This window comes from Mustela lutreola, chromosome 11 (genome assembly GCF_030435805.1).
Source record: "Mustela lutreola isolate mMusLut2 chromosome 11, mMusLut2.pri, whole genome shotgun sequence".
NCBI lineage: Eukaryota > Metazoa > Chordata > Mammalia > Carnivora > Mustelidae > Mustela > Mustela lutreola.
This window is the reverse complement of record NC_081300.1, coordinates 48329582-48351878: the sequence shown is the minus strand read 5'-3', so window position 1 is coordinate 48351878 and position 22297 is coordinate 48329582. Positions and strand designations below refer to the sequence as shown.

Sequence of the window (22297 nt, the reverse complement as noted above, 5' to 3'; positions counted from 1 at the left end):
TGGTCAGCCAGGCTCTACGCCAACCACAGATCTGCCACTTTGTACCTCTGGGCTTTGGAGGAGGAATTTATTCATGCTGCCTCAGTTCCACACCTGTAAAATGGAGAGAATAATGGTGTCGATCTCAGTGTTGCTGAGAGCATTCAATGGATGGAGACAGGCCAGGCAGCTACAGCTACTTGGTATGTGGTCTTTACTACTGCCGTATTCTGATCCTAGCTGTGCAACCAGGAACATTACCAACCTCTTTTAGCCTTCATTTCCTCCTTGTAAAAAGGAGTAAAAATACTTACCTTGGGGGCCATTATCCAGTTTAAATGGAATGGTGTCCAAATGTGTTCACTGAGTCGGGGTCACTAAATGGTAGCCTTCCCAGTGAGGGTTTTCCTGAGTTTTCTACATTTTTCCATGACATCTTTTCAAATGCAGATCTAATAAGCTCACCTGCCCTCTGGACAGGACAATGTCTGATCCTTGCTCAGAATGGCAGGAAGCCACAGCTAGTAAGGCAGGCAGCCCTTCAGGAAGAAGAGACCTGAATAAAACCATCACTGAAGGAAACATTTGGGCTTCGTGCTGAGCATGTATTCATTTACTTAAATCTCAGAGCACTCTTGTGAGCTAGGGCTGTTCTCATTCCCATTTGTAGGTGATGAAACTGTGTCTGAGGTTTAGCAGAAGTGGGATTCGGACAGGGGCCCTTGGCTCTGGAGTCTGTGTCCTGAACATGTGCCCCTGACTTTGCATAAAAAGCTTTCTATGGAGAGAGGAGGCTGGGAACATGTGGAAGGAAGCCAGAGGAGAGGTTGGGAGGGTGTTGTGGACACCTGGCCCACCTTCATTTTCAAGCAGCTTCAAGGAAACAACCCAATTATTTATTGTCACCCGAGCAGCTGCGGTCTCTGGTCCTCCGTGTCCTCGTAACCATCCTTCCCCGCTTCCTCTCTCCCCTCCCCCTGGCCGCCTCATTGATAGGAACAGGGACACACGAGGCCAGCAAACTCAGTGACCGCACACAGTGTCCTTCTGTGTGGGTCACTGGCTCACAAGGTCAGCACAACAAACTCACCCCACTGCAAGGACTGTCCCTGGGAAGCTGGGGGAGGGGTGGGGCCAGTGTTTCGTCTTGGTCTCCAGCCTGTCTCAGGCCAGGGCAGGCCTGGGTGATTGGAGAGGGAACATTGGGGGAGGGCGAGTGCGGGTGGCAGAGAAAGCTTGACGGGTGGAGGAGGGGGTGGAGACTTTATTTGGGCATTTCAGAAGATTACTCCAGAAGGTTGCTAAGTAGAATGAGCTTCTGCACCTCTAACCTCTCATGTACACCAAGCGCCTTTCTACCTTGTTTTGGTAACAACTAGACTTTGAATCAATCACCTTCCCGCTCCTTTTTAAAACCATAAATGTCAGAAATATAATCCTTATTGTTGATGTGACTGTTGGGGAGGAGGTGGGGAAAGATCACGTAGCCTGTGAATCAAACATCGCCTGTAGAACATTCTGTTGGTGTAACTAGAAGATCAGTGTTCCTTTTCCCAACCAGAGAGAGTCTAAGAATCATATTGTAAATCTGTGTAACACCTAGTTTATAAATTATTTTACATATATTTTCAGAAGACGGAAAATCATTTTGCTTGGGATTCTTAACCCTTTCAAAATAAAATCTCAATATACTTCTTTCTGGGCACAGCTTTCCAAGGCCATGCTGCAGAATGGGGCTTTCTTTTCTCCCTTTATTTAAAGATTATATGAATCTCAGGAAAAGAAAGCCACTGATTTTAGGTGACTAAGAGCAAAGATTTAGAAAGAAAAAAGAGGACTTGTTTGGAAGATCTGCCTATTTGGGGAATAGAGAGAGTTTTCTTTCTTCGAGCCTGGAGGATTTATGGATTTATGTTTCCTCCTTAAAACAAATGACCCAAGCACTTTTTTGGGGGGGGGGCACTGACGCTAATCAATTACCTTTGTTACTAAAGAAATAAATAATCTCTACAGAGTAATAGAGTTAAAATGCACTAGGATCTAGTGTTTGGGGTTATGTGAGACTTTTTGTTTGTTTGCTTTTGTCTCTCTAGAGCTGCGCTTTGGCTAATTTCTAGTTATGGAGTAATTTTTCCTTTTGCCACGAGTCCTGATCCACAGGAGACAAGTCAGAATGTCAGGGCCGGAAGGGACCTTGGAAAACGTAAGCCGCCTGCCTTGGTTCGGGTGTGTGGGGGGAGCTGGAGCGCATCCCCTCTGGGGCGTGCGTACCTCCAATTCTCTGCCCTGGACGCTTGCTGTCGAGCTCTCTCTCCTTTTTCACATCTCAGCGCTTGGACGCAAAACCTTCGCCCTCCGTGGCGGCGGCAGGGGGTTGGGGGGGTGCCTACCCCCAGTCAAACAAGTGGTCCAGGCATTCGAAAGGGTTTGGCGTCGGGGCGGACCGGGTTCCTGCCACCTTGCGGCGTTTGGGCTCCGTGAACGCGCGCCGCGACGCCGGCCCCGGGCGGCCCCGTCTCAGCGCCGTCTCAGCGCCCGGCTCCGGCTGGGCGGCCCCGGCCGCGGCGCGCCAGGCTCGCGGGGGTCAAGTCCAGGTTGCGGCGCAGGAAGGCGGCGGGGGAGGGGCGGCCCGGCCGCGCCCCCACCTCCTCTGCCCTGCGCCGTGCGCAGAATGTTGGGACCGTTCCACTGGCGTGGTATGTCTGTGTAAACATCGTTAGCTTCGGGAGCCGACGCATTGCGCGTTTTTAATTTCTCCTTACCAATTGCGGCCTGCCAGCGTTGGAGAAGAGGACGGAGACCTCGCCTCTCCGCCCTTGGGTTGCATTCCCAGGCGCCCGGCTTCCTAGACACGGTGGGGAGAGGTGCGCCTCTTCGTTTTCTGTACCCAAGGATGATGGATGTCCGTGCTGCATTCTTAACGTACCTCATTTGTAACATCTCTGGCTCAGGGGGAAATCTTCCCTACTCACCTGGAATTGGCAAAACGTGGCTTCTCATGAATGTTCACTTTTTAATCTCCCCGGGCTCCAGGAGAGAGCAGAATCCTCTTACCAACCAGGCCTTGGCGAGTGGAGATGGCCCGGTCCCCTCTGTCTGCAGACCCAGGGGTCCGCGGGCCTCTTACCTCTTTGCCCACTGCCACGTGTCCTCCTCACTTGGGTTCCTGTGTCTCTGTAGTGCACCACCCCTCCCCCCACCTCCCGACCTCACTCATTTCTCAAAGCCCCAACCTCATTCAGAACCGCCTTTCAAATCTACTAACTTTGAAAAATCTATTTCGTCATCCATAAAAACAGCATCTCTGCCTTCTTCACTCAGATGGGGATGGGGTGGGGATGTCCTTGTCACTTGGGGTTAAGAAACCTCAAAGCGGGGGAGGCTCCTTCCAGGGTACCTATTTTGAGGCAGATCATACAAATGACAAAGATAAAATCCCTTGGAGCCTATGGCAGTTTTGACTTTAAACATGAGGCCAGTTAACAAGGGAAGAGGCAATAAATTCAGCCCAGGGCATGACCCAGTACTAAATTGTCTCTTACAGTGTCCAGATTTCTGGCCAAGTTGTCAATTTGATGCCCCCTTTCTCCAGGAGCCTCCTCAATTCCCCTTTCAGGTCGCCTTGTTTTTGTTGGTTTGCTTTTGCTTCACTGCCAAGTTATCTCTGCCCTAACTCCCCCCCCCCCTCACCCCCATTCTCTGACTCTGTTTTCCAAGTTCCTTAAGCATGACCAGCATAACACACCCACAGTTTCTCCTGCTAAATCCCTCAAGTTGCTTCCCTGGTAGAAATTTTGAAACAAGCTCATGTCAGAACATTTTGTTCATCCCTCCCCACACACAAGCTGGTGAAAGATGGAAGGCTCTGGTATTTGCTGGAAATGAAAACACAGGGACGCTGTTGGAATGGACATCATGATGTTCTTTTTGTCCTTTGTACAAGGTGATCGTGTATCCTTCACATTCTATATAAGAACAGCTCATAAAGAACATGTCACCCCAACTGGAGACAAGCCATACTGGTGAGGGTTAACCAAGAAGCACTTAGTGAGCCTGAGTCTGGGAAAGGATTAGACCATGCTAGACGAATGGTCTGATCAGAGTGATAAAGTTATCCCAAAGATTCTTTCCACTTTATGTTTAACAGTTACTTTTCTTCAAAGGCAGTGGGTAAGTGGTGCTGCTTTTCTGGCCTGGAACAGGCCATTCAGACAACTACACAACAAGCCAGCATGAAACATTGTATTATCTTTCCTGCTCCCTTAGATTTGGAAGGAAACTGTGATATCATTACGTACACATCACACAGTGTTTTCTTCTTGATGTTCTACAAATCAAAAGGAGGGAGATCAAACGCATTTAGCACGCTGCATAAGTGCCTCATGGGATAAATTGTCCACAAGGCAGAGGTTTGGGACATGAAGCAGAGAATTCCAAGTGCCCCCCTTGGGCAATGTCGGCGATTGGACAAGGTGAGAAGCGACCAGGAAATGAGGATTTTCCTCAGCATGCAAAAGTTGCTCAAAGTGCGTCTCTGGGTGTTGCTATCAGTTGCCTTCTGCTGCTTGCTCAGCCAGAAAAATAATGACAATGACCTTGATCGTATTTGTAATATAAACTGCTAACATTTATTGAACACTTACAATGTGCCAAGCTCTGTGAGTGGTGGTTTAGTAGGTTACACGTCTGCCTTTGGCTCAGGTCATGGTGTCAGGGTCATGGGATCAAGCCCTGTGTCAGGCTCCCTCTCAGCAGGGAGTCTGCTTCTCCCTCTGCCCCTCCTCCCTGCTTGTGCTCTCTCTCTCTATCTCAAATAAATAAATAACATCTTTAAAAAAAAAAAAGCTCTATTAAGTATCTGTTTATGAGAGTTTCTACCATTAAGGAGGGGCGCTTAGTATGAGCGAGGCCCTTAATCCTCACCTCTACCCTGGCCGTAGGTATGCAGTATTACCCAGCTTACGGATGGGACAATAGAGACTCAAAAAAGCTGAGTAATTCTCAAAATCAGAGCTGATGTTTGAATGCGAAACTGCCTGTTCTGAGCCTGGGCTTTTTCTGACTTATGTTCGTGTGTGTATATAGGTGTGTGTGTGTGTGTGTGTAGAGGGGAGGGAGATAGAGAAGTCCCCTTAGGGTGTGTACCTTAGGGTGCGTAGCAAGAACTGAAACCTCCTCTGTGGTTAAATTCATATCAAGCGACTGCAGTTGCCGTAGTAGCCCCAAAAATAGAGAGAGGAAGGTGGGTGGGAGTGACGGTCGCAAGCTTCAGGAGGCAGGGGGTCTGGGGATTGACCTTGAAGGGCAGGTAAGGTCTGGATGGTAGGAGGTGAAGGTGTACCAGCTTTGCAAAGGGCTAGAGGTAGGACTGGCATGGCAGTGAGGAAGGAGTCTGGCTGACCTGGGATCCGTTTCAGTGACCCTAGCTGAGCCTGGCATCAAATCCTGTTCATCTGTGAACCCCCTTTGTCTGCCCGAGCCCCTGGCAAGTAAATACTTAGTAAATGTTGGGGTGCACCAAACTGAGTTAAATCAGCTGAAATCCCTCACCCAGTCTGAGACCTTTGATGCGCACTGCCTTCTCTGTCCCCGCCCTGGGCCCTGCCCCTTCCTTCTTCGCTGCCAGCTTGTCTTAGTTTCACCAGTTCCTTGCCACCATCAAGAGGTGTTTTAACAGAGAGACTGACAGTGCTCATGGCCCGAGTTCCTGGTGAAGGCGGCAGTGACGGCGAGAGTTGCGAGCCTGGTGTGTGCCAGTGGCTGTTGTCGGCGCTTCACGCGCGTTCATGTGTTTAACCCGCCACAAAATGAGCAGGCTTATGATGCTTACTTTACAGGTGAGGAAACTGAGTCACAGAACTTAAATAACCTGCTGAGGGTCCTTCTGAGAGTGAAAGACTGAGCCTCGACTTAAACCCAGGAAGTCTGGCTTCCGTTTCTGTGTTCTCAACTGTTCCTTGCATACTGGTTTCTAAAAATAGCTGAACATTGCTTCAACTGTATCCAAGCCACATCCGGTCACCTCTTTGATGGTGTATGATTGTGACCTTCAGTCAGGCAAGTCAAGGTCAAGACTTGTAGACTCAATCAGTCTGAAACCTGCTGATCTGCTCTCTCTCTCTCCCTCTCTCTCTCTTTGTTATCTTTCAACTTCCTTGGAATTTTTGATTCTTCTTACTCTTAATTATCATGGAGAAGGACCAAATTTAGGTATTAAATTGCTCTTTTGCAATCCGCATAGAAAGCAGCATGCAGCTCTACTTGATGGCTGTTAGGAAAGAATTTTCATGAAGATAAGCCTTGTGTGAATCGATCTCAAATTCAGTGTCTGCCCATCAAAGCCACGGAGGAGATCCCTTCCACGGGCAGAGCTCCTAAAACTGCTTGTCTACTGTCTACTTGTCAGAGCCTTGAAGACGCTAGGGGAGAAGTGGTGCTGTGTTCTAATCTTTGAAGAACAGAGTTCACGAGCTGGCCTCACCACCCCAAACCGACAGTGCAGTTGCAGAGACTGGACGGGTTTCTCCAAAAATGCAAACAGGAAGCAGCCACACATGAAATTTTCGACTCCCGAATGCAAGTTAATACATCAAGCAGCTGTACTGAATGTGACCGTGAACCGGTATTCCTCTGAATGTGCTTAAAAGCACACAGCCAAATTTGAACTTCCTGTATCCCCCTGCAAGCATCCTTGCAAATCTGGCCTCCTGGTGACGTTGGGCGCGCAGAACATTTTTAGGATCTGGGGACATTGTGTGAAAGGAGAGGCAAAGACCAGGACAGAGAAGAATGACATGTTACAGCAACCAGATGATCCAGGGAAGGGATGTGCCATTCTGATGCTGAAAATGCCCTCTGATGAATGTGTGATGTTTCCTGGACATTAAATAAGAACAGGAAATACTTCGCAGAAGGCTTATTAATACAACAGCTATTGAGTAGTCCAGTAGTAGTGGGGTGGTGGACGAAGGAAAATAAGTACAGGAATTTGTAACTATGTCAAGCAGGGGCCCCAGATTTCTCTTTAACCCCTCATTGGCTAAAGAGGCGGACCCCAGGGGGTTGCATGGAAGCATAGCAAGAAACCGTTTGAAGGATCTTCAAAGTCCTTGGGATAAAAGTCCATATGAAACAATATTCAGGCGACTTCCTCGATGCTAGGAAGTCAGTTAGTTTTGTATTTCTGCCAGTTCTAGAAATAAATACAATACCTCGCATCTTATTTAAGCCTGTGATCTCACTTTGCCCTTCACAACAGCTCTGTGAGGTAAGTGGCCCATAATCTCCTTGACGTCTGTCTTACAGATGAGAAAACAGTCAGAGTGCGATGAGGGGCTCCATCCAAGCCTCGGAGTTGTTTACGCCTTGGGCCTGGGAGCCAGGGCTTCCGACTGCCACGTGGACACGTGTCCCCCATAGTCACGCAGGGCGGAGTGCTCGGGTCTGTGATCTATATACTGTGACATGTGTCTGAGAATGATGGGGCTTCTGGTAAGGGCTGAATATTGGGGTGAAGTTAAGATAGTGGGGTGGTCTCCTCACACCTGGGAGAGACAGTGCTCCCGGGGAGGACCGACGGTGACCGGGAGCACGCGGGGCTGTGGGAGTCGCCAGTGAGAGGAGAGTTCAGGTTGGCTCCTGCCACATGTCCGCTTCGCTCGTCCCCATAGCTGTCTCCGAGTGAGGATAAGAGCCGTGATTCATGAGTTGCTAAAGACTGTGGAGGAAACTGCTCTTATGTAAACACCACTGATGCGGAATAGCTGTAGAAAACCAATTCTTCAAAGCTGACTTTTATTGTACTTTCAAACCGAATCCGTCGTCATCCCTCATCTCTGTTCTTTTCTTTTGAGAGTTTCATTTTTTTCTTTCTTTCCTTTCTCCTTCTTCTCTCCTCCTCCTTCTCCTCCTCCTTCTCCTCCTCTTTCTTCTCCTTTTTCTCCCAACACCGTATCTCAGTAGCTTAACACCATTAGAACTTACTGACTCTCACATCAAACCTAAAATGAGTTTTTCCAGTCAGCAGGCAGCTCTACTCTAAGCAGAGGTGGGGGGCCAGGCCCTTCCTTGCCGGGGCTCCAATAAGTCGCAGGCTCGCCATCACCATGAAACCTTCTAGGTCACGGTGCTCGTCGCCATCAAGCGTGCAGAAATAAAAGGAGCCTGCAGCTTTGCATGTGGAAAGGCTATTGGGGACCCCTCAGGAAATGACACTACTGCTGCTGCTTCTGCTAGAGGCGGTCACAGGTTCACACCAACCCATGCATCATGCACGCTGGGAAGATGGGTAGCCCTGGGCCAGGAGAGAAGCAGGTGGGTTTGGAGAGGAGCATGGATTCCCTCGCTGAATCCTCTTCCTACCCGAGAGGGGCCAGGTCATGAGCCATGGGGGATGGGAGGAGTGGCAGATCGTGCTGGCCTCCTACAGCATGGGAAGAGGAGCCATTTTGAATAAACCCCAAAATGCTGTAGATGCTCTTGATTGCAACAGGTCCTTTACATGGAAAAGAAAATTCCGAATAATCAATCTCATACGAAAAAATACAGGAAAGTAAAAAGAAAAAGACCCATAGAGAACCACTATTACCATTTTGACATATTTGATATTAAATACTTGATATATTTTCTTGCAGTTGATAGTTTTCAGAAGACTTTTTTACTTAAATACATTTATTTAAATTTTATTTAAGGGACACCTGGGTGGCTCAGAGGGTTAAGCCTCTGCCTTCTGCTCAGGTCATGATCTCAGGGTCCTGGGATTGAGTCCTGTGTCGGGCTCTCTGCTCAGCAGGGGGCCTGCTTTCCCCCTCTTTTTCTGCCTGCCTCTCTGCCTATTTGTAATCAATCTCTCTGACAAATAAATAAATAAATAATCCTTAAAAATTTTATTTAAGATACATCCACAAAGGAACTGTATTTCTATGTATTTATACTGAAATATAGGTTATACATGGTTCTAATAGTGAACTATAATTTTTAGTTCTACTTTTTTCATCCAGTAATAAATTTTACATTAATACAGGACATTTTAGCATATAGAAGACATTTTTGCATACACTTTTATGAACTTATTTATGATTTTCTACACTATTTTTCACCATATGTATAGTCTTCATATTCACAATCTTTAATATGTGTGTTCTATTGAGTTTCAACTCAACCATAATAGGCTTAATTATTCTCTTTTTCTTATATTTTCATTTCCTCTTCCCTCTCTGTCATGGATTGGGTTGGTCCTCTGTCCAAATTCCTTCAAATTCTTTTTTACATTCTGTGTTGATGGAAATGTGAATCATTTAAGGTTTTTTGGAAGGCTACCTAGTAGATTCTACTGCAATTTCAAATTCATACACTCTTTGACCCAGAAGTCCCTTTTTAGGGACTAGTGTTTTTGTCTGTATGAGATAGATTCCCAGGAATGGGCTATCTGGAAAACATATTGAGGGATTATTCATAGTAACAAAACAGAATAAAAAGCAAAATTGTGGGGCAAAACAACAAAACCCTGCTGACAAAATGATTGTCCCTAATAAAATATCGTGTAGTCATTAAAGAGAATGAAATGGAGCTAGACCAGTTCAATGGACAGGATTTCCATGAACTATTGGTCAGACAGAACACAAGGAACTGTGTACAGTGTATTTAGTAGGATCCCATTTATGAAAAGAAAACAGGACAAAAATAATAATAAAAAGCCTGTGTGTAATATGTAGATGAGCCAGTTGCAAATAAGATATATTCATGTCCTGGTCACAAACTTTATTTTTCAAGTTACTGGAATAGTGATATTCAAATGAAGTGTTATCTGTTCCTTTGGAGCAGGAATTATCACCCATCTCTGATACTTGGTGACAACAAGCATCTTAACACGAGGTCCAGAGACATCTAGCTGGAATCCAAGGGTTAAAGGAAGCATTTATTTCAAATACACAGAAGTAACACTTTTTAAAATGAGGTGATGGTTTTGCTTTACATTTCCAGGGTTGCTTTAAAAACGGATGAATGGATAAGGAAGATGTGGTCCATATACACTATGGAGTATTATGCCTCCATCAGAAAGGACAAATACCCATCTTTTGTAGCAACATGGACGGGACTGGAAGAGATTATGCTGAGTGAAATAAGTCAAGCAGAGAGAGTCAATTATCATATGGTTTCACTTATTTGTGGAGCATAACAAATATGGAGGACAAGGGGTGTTAGAGAGGAGAAGGGAGTTGGGGTAAATTGGAAGGGGAGGTGAATCATGAGAGACTATGGACTCTGAAAAACAATCTGAGGGGTTTGAAGTGGCGGGGGGGTGGGAGGTTGGGGTACCAGGTGGTGGGTATTAGAGAGGGCATGAATTGCATGGAGCACTGGGTGTGGTGAAAAAATAATGAATACTGTTTTTCTGAAAATAAATACATTGAAAAAATTAAAAAAAAACTACTATGGTACTTGTTCCTGGGGGCAAATCAAAGAATGAGACAGTGTTGGCAGGAATGACAAGAACTGACTTCTAAAGTTCTTGCTGTGTGTCAGCCAGCGGGTGAATTACTTTAAATATACAGTCCTATTGGTTACAATCCTGAGAGGTAGTGTTTCTGCATTTTCCAGAAAAGCCTGGAGAGATTAACATCTATCAAGGGTTATGTAGCTTGTGCGTGGCCAAGACAGACTTGGTCTCAGAGTGGATAATCTGCAGCCTGTGTGTCTAACCATCTTCCCAGACGGCCCGCCTGTCTTTTACTGTCCTTCTGTACCACAAACCTCTTCCCATACTTGGCATGCATGCATTCTTGAAATATGTGGGTAGAGTTAAATTTTGGGGGTGGGGTGGGGTGAATCATACTTTCTTATGGATTTATATTTTAAAATTAGGTATGTGTCCCTAAGGCTTAAGTATTTGTCAAATGACATTATAAAATCACATGCATACACACGTATGCATATGTATGTATATGTACTATAGTCCATGTGTGTCTGTGTCTATGGAGAGTGGGTGCTCTGAAGGGTATAGGGCAGCTTTCAATATCATTCTGTAGCTGGACAGTAAGTCTACCTTCTCTTTTTGGTTCCAGATGGCAAAAAGGAAAATGAGCTCTGTGCTACTCATCTTACAGGTTTTTGCACTACTTTGAGGATTTTGAGATACTGTGATTCAGCTAGAGCCCCAGGAGAGGCTGGAAGGGCTGGGGGCAGCTGTAGGACAGCGGGACCTGGACACAATCCATGGACAGGAGGAGTTTGAGGGAGTTAAAGCAAAATAATTAAATAATGTTTTTGTTTTGCATATTGACTATTGCCTGGTTCAACATAATGTTTTATCTCATGATGATATTTCCGTTTTCAGTAAAACCTGTTATAAGTAAAATTGGAAATACTTTAAAACAATAGAATGGGATTATCTATGCTGCAGAATGGAATTTCTGTCCCAGATTTACAAGCACCAACAACTTGGTAAACAGAGAGGGTCAGTGAAATAATTGCTATATGTCTCTTTTACTTTGGTAAAAATATATGAGTGTTAGCAGGCATATATAAAATATTTACATGTTATGATTTCTTAACCTAAGTTTTTCCCATTGTATTAGGATCCATCTATTCAAAATTAAAAATCAGAAAATCCACAAATGACTTCTTATGCTCCAAATGTTTAAAAAATGCTGACTTTTCCCTTAATAAAACATAAACATCCTCCTTCTCCATACTCCCAAGATAGAGCTGGATTTTTTTTTTTTTTTTTTTTTTTTTTTCACAAAGAACACCCCAGAGGAAGTAAGGAGCCTGGTCTCCAGAGTGTCTGTCTGCACATTAGAGCAGGACATTACATTTGTTACTGTTATTTTAATCCTCATTTAAAGACTCCTTTGGCTTTAAGAGATACAGGTAAGGGCTGGGAAGCAGGAATTCTTTCTACAGATCTAAGGAGTTCTGCTAATGAATACTTCCTTAATTGCCTGAGGTGGGGCGGGGTGGGGGGTGTGTGGAAATCTAATTTTTTTTTCTTTTTCTTTTTTGTAGTATCACAGGGATAGAAAAAATTTTCACTTCCCATGCCAGCTCTGACAAGTGGGTATTGTTTCCGGGGTTGAGACGCTTTTGGGGAGCAACTTCAACTTTGAGTTTAGTCAAAGTGTTCTGGGAGACATGTTTTTAGTATATATGTGCTGCCAAAGCGAGCACAGAGACATGATTTTAAGTGGACCTCTGAGTTGACCGTATTTGGTAGAGTGACCCCGGGCAGGCATTTCTGTGGTTGCCATTACATAAAAATGTTAGATTTTAAAAATGTCCAGAAAGTATCTCCAAATATAGAGTTAAGCTGGAAAGAAAGGGGAAGTTTTGGGTTTCAAAAACAAAAAGCAACTCAAACCTAAAGTGGGGCACTAGAGCTGGTGTGGAGATGACCTTTGGGCAGGAGTCGATGTGGGCGGCAGGGCTCAGGGCCTGGGCACTAGGGTTTTGATGCTCAGATGGTGACAAGGTGTGGTCTCAGGGGCTGAGATTGAGGCCCTCAATCTGGGACACTCAATGGGTCACTGGAGGGATTGCAAAACCATCATTTTGGGGTCCGACTGAAAACTAGGGTTTTAGAGAAGCAAAGCTTCAATAATTTCTCTAGTGGGACCCTGGCTCAAGGAGGGATGTGAGGGATTCCAACTGAAAAATAACTTCTGCTGAAGATAAGCTTAAAAAAATCACAAACTCCGTAAGGAACCAGGCCATCATGATACAGAGCCACCAGAAAAAATAAATAAGATACTGGCACCCAAGGATGGGAGAAAATAGAATAATCTGAAAGAGACATAAAATACAAATCTTTAAGATGACTAGAAGTAAACTATAGAACTAATGAGATAGGAAAACAACCCTGTACAAAAAAAAGAATAAGCAGATTTGAGAAAGAAAAATGGATCTGTAAAAATGAGACATATTGAAGTTTAGAATTCAAGAGATGGGTCAAAGAACAAATCCGTTCTAGCTGCCAGGAGAATTCCTTAACCAGGAGGTAGAGCGCAGGAAATCACCCAGCAGAGAATACAGAGAGGAAAGGAAATGGAAAGTTGAAGACAGATTCAGTGATATGGGCAACAGAATTAAGAGAACCAATACATAGCCAATTACAAGTTTTGGAATGGAAGGATTCAAAGAGAATCAAGGAGATGTGATATTCGGAGACAGAGAGGATGATCAGTTTCTTGAAGTGGACAAAAATTCGAGTCCTCAGAACAAGGCAGCACAGTCTCTTTCCTTTAGCAATTTTCCCCTCTCTATTATATTATTGCCATCAGCAAATATATACATTTTAATAAAATGTCATAGTAAAATAAAACAAATTCCCTTTGTCCCACAGCCTCCTCCAGATGCTACGCCTTTTCTTCTCACAGTGACACCCCTCTGAAGAGTTGCCTGCATTCCTCATCTATAGTCTCTCTTCTCCTACTTCTTTTTGGAGCCCCTCTAATCTGGATTTCATCTCCATTTCTCCACAGAGCATTCACCCAAGATTTCCATATTGTTAATTCCAGTGGTGCATTCTCCATCCGCATTATGCACAGTCTGAAGCATTTGGTAGAACTGATTGCTCCTGCTTTCTTTTTCTAAAAAAATTTTTTAAAAATTTATTTGATTTTATTTTTTAATTTAAATTCAATTAAGTAACATATAGTATATGATCAGTTTCAGAGGTGGAGGTCAGTGATTCATCAGTCTTTTATAACACACAGTACTCATTGCATCATGAGTCCTCCCTAATGTCCATCACCCAGTTACCCCATTCCCCCATCCCCTCCCTTCCGGCAACCCTCAGCTTGTTTCCTATGATTAAGAGTCCCTTCTGGTTTATCTCCTTCTCTGATTTTGTCTTGATTTATTTTTTTCTCTCTCTCCCTGGGATCCTCTGTTCCATTTCTTAAATTCCACATATGAGTAAGATCATATAATTGTCTTGCTCTGATTAACTTATTTCGCTCAGCATAATACCCTCTAGTTCCATCCATGTCATTGCAAATGGCAAGATTTCAATTTTTCATGGATGAGTAGTATTGCATTTTATATATATACCACATCTTCTTTATCCATTCATTTGTCAATGACATATGGGGTCTTCCCATTTTTGGGCTATTGTGGACATTGCTGCTATAAACATTGGGGTGCAAATACCCCTTCGGATCACTACATTTGTATCTTTGGGTTAAATTCTTAGTAATGCAATTGCTGGGTCATAGGGTAACTCCATTTTCAACTTTTTGAGGGACCTCCATGCTGTTTTCAGAGTGGCTGCACCAACTTGCATTCCCACCAACAGTGTAGGAGGGTTCCCCTTTCTCCGCATCCTTGCCAACATCTGTCATTTCCCGACTTCTTAATTTTAGCCATTCTGACTGGTGTGAGGTGGTATCTCATTGTGGTTTTGATGTGTATTTCCCTGATGCCGAGGACTGTTGAGCACTTTTTCATGTGTCTGTTGGCCATCTGAACGTCTTCTTTGCAGAAATGTCTGTTCATGTCCTCTCCCATTTCTTGACTGGATTATTTGTTCTTTGATTAAGTTTGATAACTTTGATAAGTTTGATAAGTTCTTTATAGATTTTAGATATCAGCCCTTTATTTGATGAAACATTTGCAGATATCTTCTTCCATTCTGTCAATTGTCTTTTGGTTTTGTTGGCCATTTCCTTTGCTGTGCAAAAGTTTTTTATCTTGATAAAGTTCCAATAGTTCATTTTTACCTTTGTTTCTGTCGCCTTTGGAAAAGGACTTCTGAATAGCTTATTTCGTGCTTTCCCAGAACTCACTACTCTTCATACCTTATTTTTCTCCATAGCACTTATCACTCTCAGACAGAATTTATATGTATGGAATTATGACGTAATTCTTGTTTCATCCCACCAAAATGTAAGCTGCTTGAACATGGAGACTTTGATTTGCTCTTTGCTGATCCCTAGTGCCTGGATCTGGCATACAGTAGGTACACAATAAATACATACTCAGTGAATGAATGAATCCTGAGCAGAAAATATATAGATCCACACTTAGACACATCATAATGAAATCTACAGAACATCACGTAACCAACAAAAATATTAAGAGAATCCAGAGGAAGAAGACAGATTACCTACAAAGAAATGATAATCAGTTGAGAACAGCATTCTCAAAACTAATACCAAAAGATGGTGGAATAATGCCATTAAATTATGGAAGGAAAAACAGTTTAGAATAAATATCCAGCTATGTTTTTCAGAAGTAAAGGTAGAATGAAGACATTGCAGATAATAATTTAGAATCCCTTAAAGAGCTACTTAAAAATATACATGCCCTGCCTATTTACTTCCAGTAACTCCTTCCTGAAAATCAGACAAGCTAAATGGAAACACTGCCAATCCTATTTCCCATTATACCAATGGGGAAAAAATCTAATTCATTATATACCAACCTGAAACCAACCACTAACTACTTTCCTAAAATACAACCAACCACAGCAAAATATTGACGTATAGCAACCATCAAGTACTTAAATAAATAAAAACTGCTTAAAGTATTATTTCCTGATTGCAAAATGGTGTATGTGGCTATTAACAGACACCTGTCTTGAGTAACTCTCTGATACACCAGTAACTCTCTGTAGCACCAACAGTACACAGGGGACACTGCTGGCTCTCTGTAAGCTTTTCAGTGTCTTCACATGATTCTACCAATTATTTTTGGAATCAAACTTCAGACTATTTTTTTACATTGCTTTGTTCAAAGGGTTGATGAAATTTTGAGATGAGCATAAGTTTTCTTTTTTCTATAAAAACACTAGCCAAAAAACCACAGTGTTTAGAAATAAATATTATTTATAAAATTTGGGAATTAAATGCAGGAAAATGTTCATCTAAAAATCAGTTTCCAGGGTATTCCTGTATTTCAGTAGGAAGGAAATTGAAACCAGTGGAAACAAAACAATTGGCAAACATATAAGTAAAATTAATAAGCACTGATGTAAAAACAAACACACAAACCCCCAAGACCAATAATGATAATACTAATGAGATAAGAGTTAAAATAAAGTGGAATTTAAACAATTGATAATAATGTGACTGGTAGAAGGGATGAGTATCCCTTGCTTTTTTGGGGAAGAGGGCAGAGCCAATGGTGACTTGAGTTTATCACTTGCCCATGTTAAAAATTTTTAAATGGTAACTTCTAACAGAATAGAAATACAGTTTATAAATTTTTATAATTTCAAATAAAAAAATTTATAAATTCAAGTCTGTAGAAGGAAACAAAAGAGAATAAAGCAAGTTTGATTCTATATAACACAGGAACACGGAGAAGAAGATACAAGAAATATGATATTAGAAAACACAGAAAGATCGTAGAAATAAGTCAAAATATCCGTAATCAAATTCTTCAGTTAAAAAACTCACAATCTCAGATTGTTTGGGAGAATATGCCCAACCATATTCAGTTTATAAGAGACATGCCTTCAATGTAACGATGTAGAAAGATGAAAAAAAAAAAAAAAAGATGTGAAGGAATCTTGTAAACTACAGAGTTATTTCCAAATGGGAAAGCCTGTTAGTTATTAAAGTCCCATTACTCACTAGGCTATTCCATGATAATCATTGATTGTCTCTCCCGCTGGAGTGTGAACTTTTTGAGGGCAGGAATCATGTATTTTCAACATTCTATCCTGTGCCTGACACATAGTAGGCTCAGAATACATATTTGTTAAATGAATATATGAATGAATGAATGAATGAATGAATGGACAAGATACTAGGTCCTCCTTAGACATTGACTATTTCAACCAATGCCTGTGTTGGGGTGGGGCCGTGTTCTGTTCTTGAAGTTGGTGGAGTTCCATGGATATTATTTCAATGTTGTCAATTTTATCTCATTTTTTTTTTGTTGCAGTTATTATGAATATCTTGGTTGTTTTGAGCTACATTAAGTCTTTATTTCCCATTCGCTTGCCCTCCTCATTCAACTGGCTCAATGTCACCGATTCTCTTCTAGAAAATGAACTGATGCCAAATACATCAGATTTCGTCAAGTCTGCTCTGTGAGTGTATATTGTATCTTCTTTCAGTCTTTCTTACTTGTGTTGCCCAAGGTTGTGGTTATGATTATTTCTGAAAACAAAAATGTCTCAAGGCAGACACACCCTCGTTTGTAAATAATGGTTGTGTCACTTAAAGAGCATGTACAGCTTGGTAACCATTGGAATTAAAACAGCTCCTATCAACGCTCTCTGGGAGGCCGGGTAAGATCAGGGAGGCGTTTGGCTGGGCTTGTCATGTCCATGCTTGAGTCTCTGGGAGGAGGCTGCCCTATGCCAGCTTCAGGCAGGCGTGTGGAGAGCGCAGTGACAGTTCTGGTTCCTTCCTCTGGGAAACCAGAGACAGGAAACGCTACATGACATGCTATTAATAAAGGACAAAATCACTTGATGGTAATTAATATTATCCTCATGACTAAATATAGGTGTTAGCCAAGATGTTTGGGCCTGTTTGCTTCTTTTGGAGAAAATGTTATCTGGATTTGGCTTTTATCATTTTGCTCTATTGAATCCAGCTTTACATTTTTGTGTGTGAAATGCTCTCAGAACATTGCCTCATACCGTCAGCTTAATTCCAAATGATCAACGTCGAAGCTGAAACTACAGGACACCGAACATCTGGATATTCGCAAACATTGTTTTTTGTCTGAAGTTTTCATTTGTTAGTGCTGACCTACCAGCCTTTCTTGAGACTTGAATAACAAGCAGCAGCAAACAAACTCCCTAAGTAATCCACACAGGTGTTATTCAGACACAGAGTCTCTTCCCCAAGAATGAATTATCTGTATAGAAAAAAAGTGACCTAGGGCCACGCTTGGGTTAAGCGCCTGCCTTCGGCTCAGGTCATGACTGTAGGGTCCTGGGATTGAGCCCTGCATCACCCTCACCCTCTGCCTGCTGCTCTGCCTACTTGTGCTCTCTCTCTGTCAAATAAATAAATAAAATCTTTTTTAAAAATCTAAAAAAAAAAATCTTAAAAAAAAAAAGTGACCTAAATGCTCCATTTCCATATTCTGTATTGAAATTCTCGTTGTGCTCATTTGTGGACTCTGGGTCGGGCTCTAGAGGTGCACAGCTGAGCTGGACCCCTCCATACACGCACACCACAGCTGGAGTGGGGGGCACAGCTGGAGTGGGGGGGAGCTTGTGACTGGCTCAGGAAATGCCTGCTCTTGCTAATGCCCGCACAGCCAAAGACTCTCGTTAACAGCATGAGCCCAAATGGCAACTCTGAGTTCCGCTGAATTAGACCCACATCAACAAAGAAAGCAGATCATGGAGCTGCTAAATGACCAACAGTCCCAGTGTATCTGGGGCTAGAAAGCTTCCCCAGACACAGGACTTTCAGTGCTACAGCTAGAACAATCCTGCGCAGACCAGCATGGCTGGACACCCTAGTGGGCCGCTGGGCCTTTGGGGATAGTGGCAAACATCACATGGAGTCTGTTTGTGATAACCCCAAGTGTCTCTCCTGTACCACCTCTCCTGCGCTGAGTTTGTTGAATTCCCTTTATAGTCAATAAGATGCGTATTAGTTCTCTGATTTTTGAAGCCCTATGGCGCTTCAAGGTCTGGCTAAAATGTCACTCCCTTTATGAAACCTCCTTCAATCCAATTCTCCAATTCCAATAGACTGGTTTGGTACTACTGGATCAGCCCCATGGTTCCCTCTGTACTTCTGGAATCCAAGAAGCTTTTATGGAAGTTACTTGGGAAATGGAAAGCTTTTATGTAAGATGTAAGCTACTTGGCTACAAAATCTTACCTTACTGATCTAAGGTTCTTGGTAGTCTATTTGTCTCAGTGATAGAAATATTCATTCACTTTGACTGCATAAATATATTAATGTGTCTGATGACAGAGGGATACCCAGACTCTAAGGTGGCTGTTAGTTAGTAAACGATATATACACTACATTATCACTCTAGAATTAGAAAAATTCCTACATGCAAGTGGCCCCAAGGTTTCGGATAAGGGATGGTGGACCCATACCTCTACAAGGGCACTGTTTCACTTGCCTGGCTTGGAATTAATTATTTACATATCTCTGAACCTCAATTTCCTCATTTATAAAATGAGAATAATAATATATGTTCTGAAATATGAAAGAAAAAAGTATTGCAATCAAGCAAAAGGCATCATTACTGTTACTTCTCTCATCATCACCCTTATTCTTTTTTTGTTTGTTTTTGTTTTTTTGTTTGTTTGTTTGTTTCATCACCCTTATTCTAAAGTGCTTTCTATTTTATTTATTTTGAGTCTCTGCGAAAACCACCTTTTTCAGAGCTGGGGCTCAACAAACATTGTGAGACCTGGGTTGTAGACACGTGCTCAAAGTGACTAATTCATGAGTGATTTTCTCAGTGTTCCATCTGGTAAGTCAAAGTTAACATTAAATTGAACTACAGCTTAGAGGGGGGGTGGGGTAGAAAAATAATTGATCTACACTAAATTTCCAGAAAATAGCCAGAATGTGGTCACTAAAATGACTCTGCCCTGTTGACTACATACAGAACCTGGGTTATGATGTATGGAAGTAGCTGCTCGGGGGCATCCTTGAACTTGAATAAAGGGAAAATTTAATAGACACTTTAGAACTCAGAGCAGTAATGTACAGAATATCTAATCTGAGGCTGGTGAGAAGATGCCACAACAGAAGACGAGTTTGTTTGACATTCAGCATTTAGAAATGAGGTGACTCATTTACAGCAAAGCAGTGTTGTCAAAATGGAAATTTGACCGGAATAGTCTTATCCAAATAGTTGTCCTTTAATTCAAATACAATCTGCTGCTATCTAAATCATGGGACACTATTTGACTGGTTCAACATTAATGCCAAGATGAAAGAAACTTGGAATAAAATCTCTATGTTTTCAAATACTGAGATACCTGATATCAAGAAGGCATTGTTCTCCCTCCTGAACAACTAGAAGAATAATTGTCACCCTTTTAAAGTCTGTTTTTTCCTATATGACTAGCAAACATCGGTAGTGTCTTTTTCAAATATGAAGGCATTGTATAGTAATTAGAGTTCAAAGAGACTGTGGAACCTCCTAATTCATGCAGAAACTCTTTCTTTTATTTTTTTGTTTTAAAGATTTTATTTATTTATTTGAGAGAGAGAGAATGAGGAGGGAAAGGGGCAGAAGCAGAGGGAGAAGCAGACTCCCTGCTGGGCAGCGAGCCCGATGTGTGACTCGATCCCAGGACCCCGGGAGCATGACCCGAGCTTGAAGGCAGACACTCAACCGACCGAGCCACCCAGGTGCCCCAGAAATTCCTTCTTTAAAGAACACCCTTCCCAGACAGTCAGTCATCTTTTACTTGGCTTTGTTTGGGATGGAAGGTCATTGACTCCAGAGGTAAATTTGTCTTCCAGCAATTCTGGTTTTTAGAAAATGACTTCTTACAGTGATTCAAAATCTCCCTTACTTCCTACTTTAGTTTCAGTTTTACCTTCTAGGATGTCTGAGGACTGAATGTGTTTTTCTTCTCATGAAGACAGTGTCAGCTTGGAGTGTTTAGCTACAGTGAACAGAATCCCGAGCTGCCATCGTTAAACAAATAGAAGCTTGTCTTTCTCACATAGCAAAGCATCTGCAGGCCAACTGTCCAGCTGGTAGAACTCTTTAGGTGTATCTCCCTATGCTGTCATTCTTAGCATGTTTTCTGCTGTATCCTCAGGTAGGAAGAAAGAACTAAGCAGTGAAAGGCAGCCCGTCAACCCTTCTCTTCTCAAAAGGTAAGAAGAAACTTTTTTTTTTTTTTTTTTTTTTTTTTTGACAGACAAAGATCACAAATAGGCAGAGAGGCAGGCAGAGAGAGAGAAGGAAGCAGGCTCCCCACTGAGTAGAGAGCCCGATGCGGGGCTCGACCCCAGGGTCCTGGGATCATGACCCAAGCTGAAGGCAGAGGTTTAACCTACTGAGCCACCCAGGCACCCCAGAAGAAACTTTTCTGAAATCCTGATTTATCAGACTTTTCCTTAGACAGAATTGGGTTCATGGTCACCCCTAGACTGGCTGTAGGAGGTGAGATTACTATGGCTGGTTGAGATGCATCATGCTTCTCCTTCCAGGACCTGGTGGGGCCTCTTCTTTCTGAGGTCAAGGGGTCTCTGCAGGAACCTACACAGATCTGTTTGGTTAGCAGGGACAGGGGCAGGGGGAAGGTGGAGAGGATGGACAGTGGTAGGCAGGGCCATGAGAACAGAGAACAGAGCCTGCCACAACCACACTTCAACTATCCAAAGACTGCTCTCATATCTCCCTGTAAATTTCTCTCTGCAAGGTTAAAATGCACTGCTTTTTCCCTCAATTCTCCTACCTATTTTTGTTGGCCTCCTATGTGTGGCTCTAGTGTGTGCCTGGTGCCCAGCCCAGTCTTTCCAATGCGCCTGGCACCAGTGTGTGGACTACCTCTCATGGGCAGTCTCTGCATCTTCCATCCATGTTGTTGGCTTTTGTGGCAATCATTTCGTGGGCTGGCTCTTATAGAGTTTGCTGTCAGTTCTTAGGAATTGACATAGGAACTGCCCATAAGTCAGATCATATTCAGTATCTGTGCAATTGATTAAAAAAAAACAAAACTAAACTAAATGAGGCCTACAATGTGCTGATTTGGGGGAATGAATGTATTAAAATGCAGTAAGAAGTTATTTTAAACAGCTGTTCACTACTAAAATATGTTGAGAAGACTATGACATGAATTTTATGGAGCCTTTTCAAAATTTTCTGAAAAATCCATAGGTACCATTGATGTATTTATTACCGCATATGGATTTAAAAGAAAAACTGTCACTTCTTTATGTTTCTTTTTGCTTTTCCTAAAACACTTTTTTTTTCTGGGACATTATTGTGTGCTATGCCCAAGCCACACCAAATCAATTTGATTTATGCTGTAACAGAGTGGAAAATAGAAAGTAAGGCACAATGACTTAGTATGTTCAATAATATGTGTATCATGGAGAACTACTACTTTTGGAAGTATATTATTTCATGAAATTTTAGGAAATATGGAATTCTCATTCTAGGTGCGTTTGGGTCTAAAGCGTTTTTATCCAATATAGGATTAGTATGTCTTGAAAAGCAGAAGTGCTAACAGTTATACTGTAACGATCACATTTGGTTTTGTGATACCAAGCATATATCCAGTCATCTCTAGGGTTGTCATAAAATATTTATTATCAATGTCAATGATTTCACGTCACTTTAATTATATATAGATGAATAGATGTAGATAAAGCTCCATAAAATAGATGACGAGTAGAATTTGTGTGTAGAATGG

At 42.6% G+C, this 22297-nt stretch overlaps 1 long non-coding RNA gene across 1 annotated transcript in view; it reads left to right on the top strand.

Annotated features, from left to right (window-relative positions):
- The window catches only part of LOC131811432 (uncharacterized), a 29810-nt gene extending 27628 nt beyond the window's left edge, over positions 1–2182 (top strand). The window contains exon 6 of the long non-coding RNA XR_009345930.1: positions 2075–2182. This is a non-coding gene — a long non-coding RNA (uncharacterized LOC131811432). The remainder of the gene's footprint in view (positions 1–2074) is intronic.
- The last annotated feature ends 20115 nt before the right edge of the window (positions 2183–22297 follow it).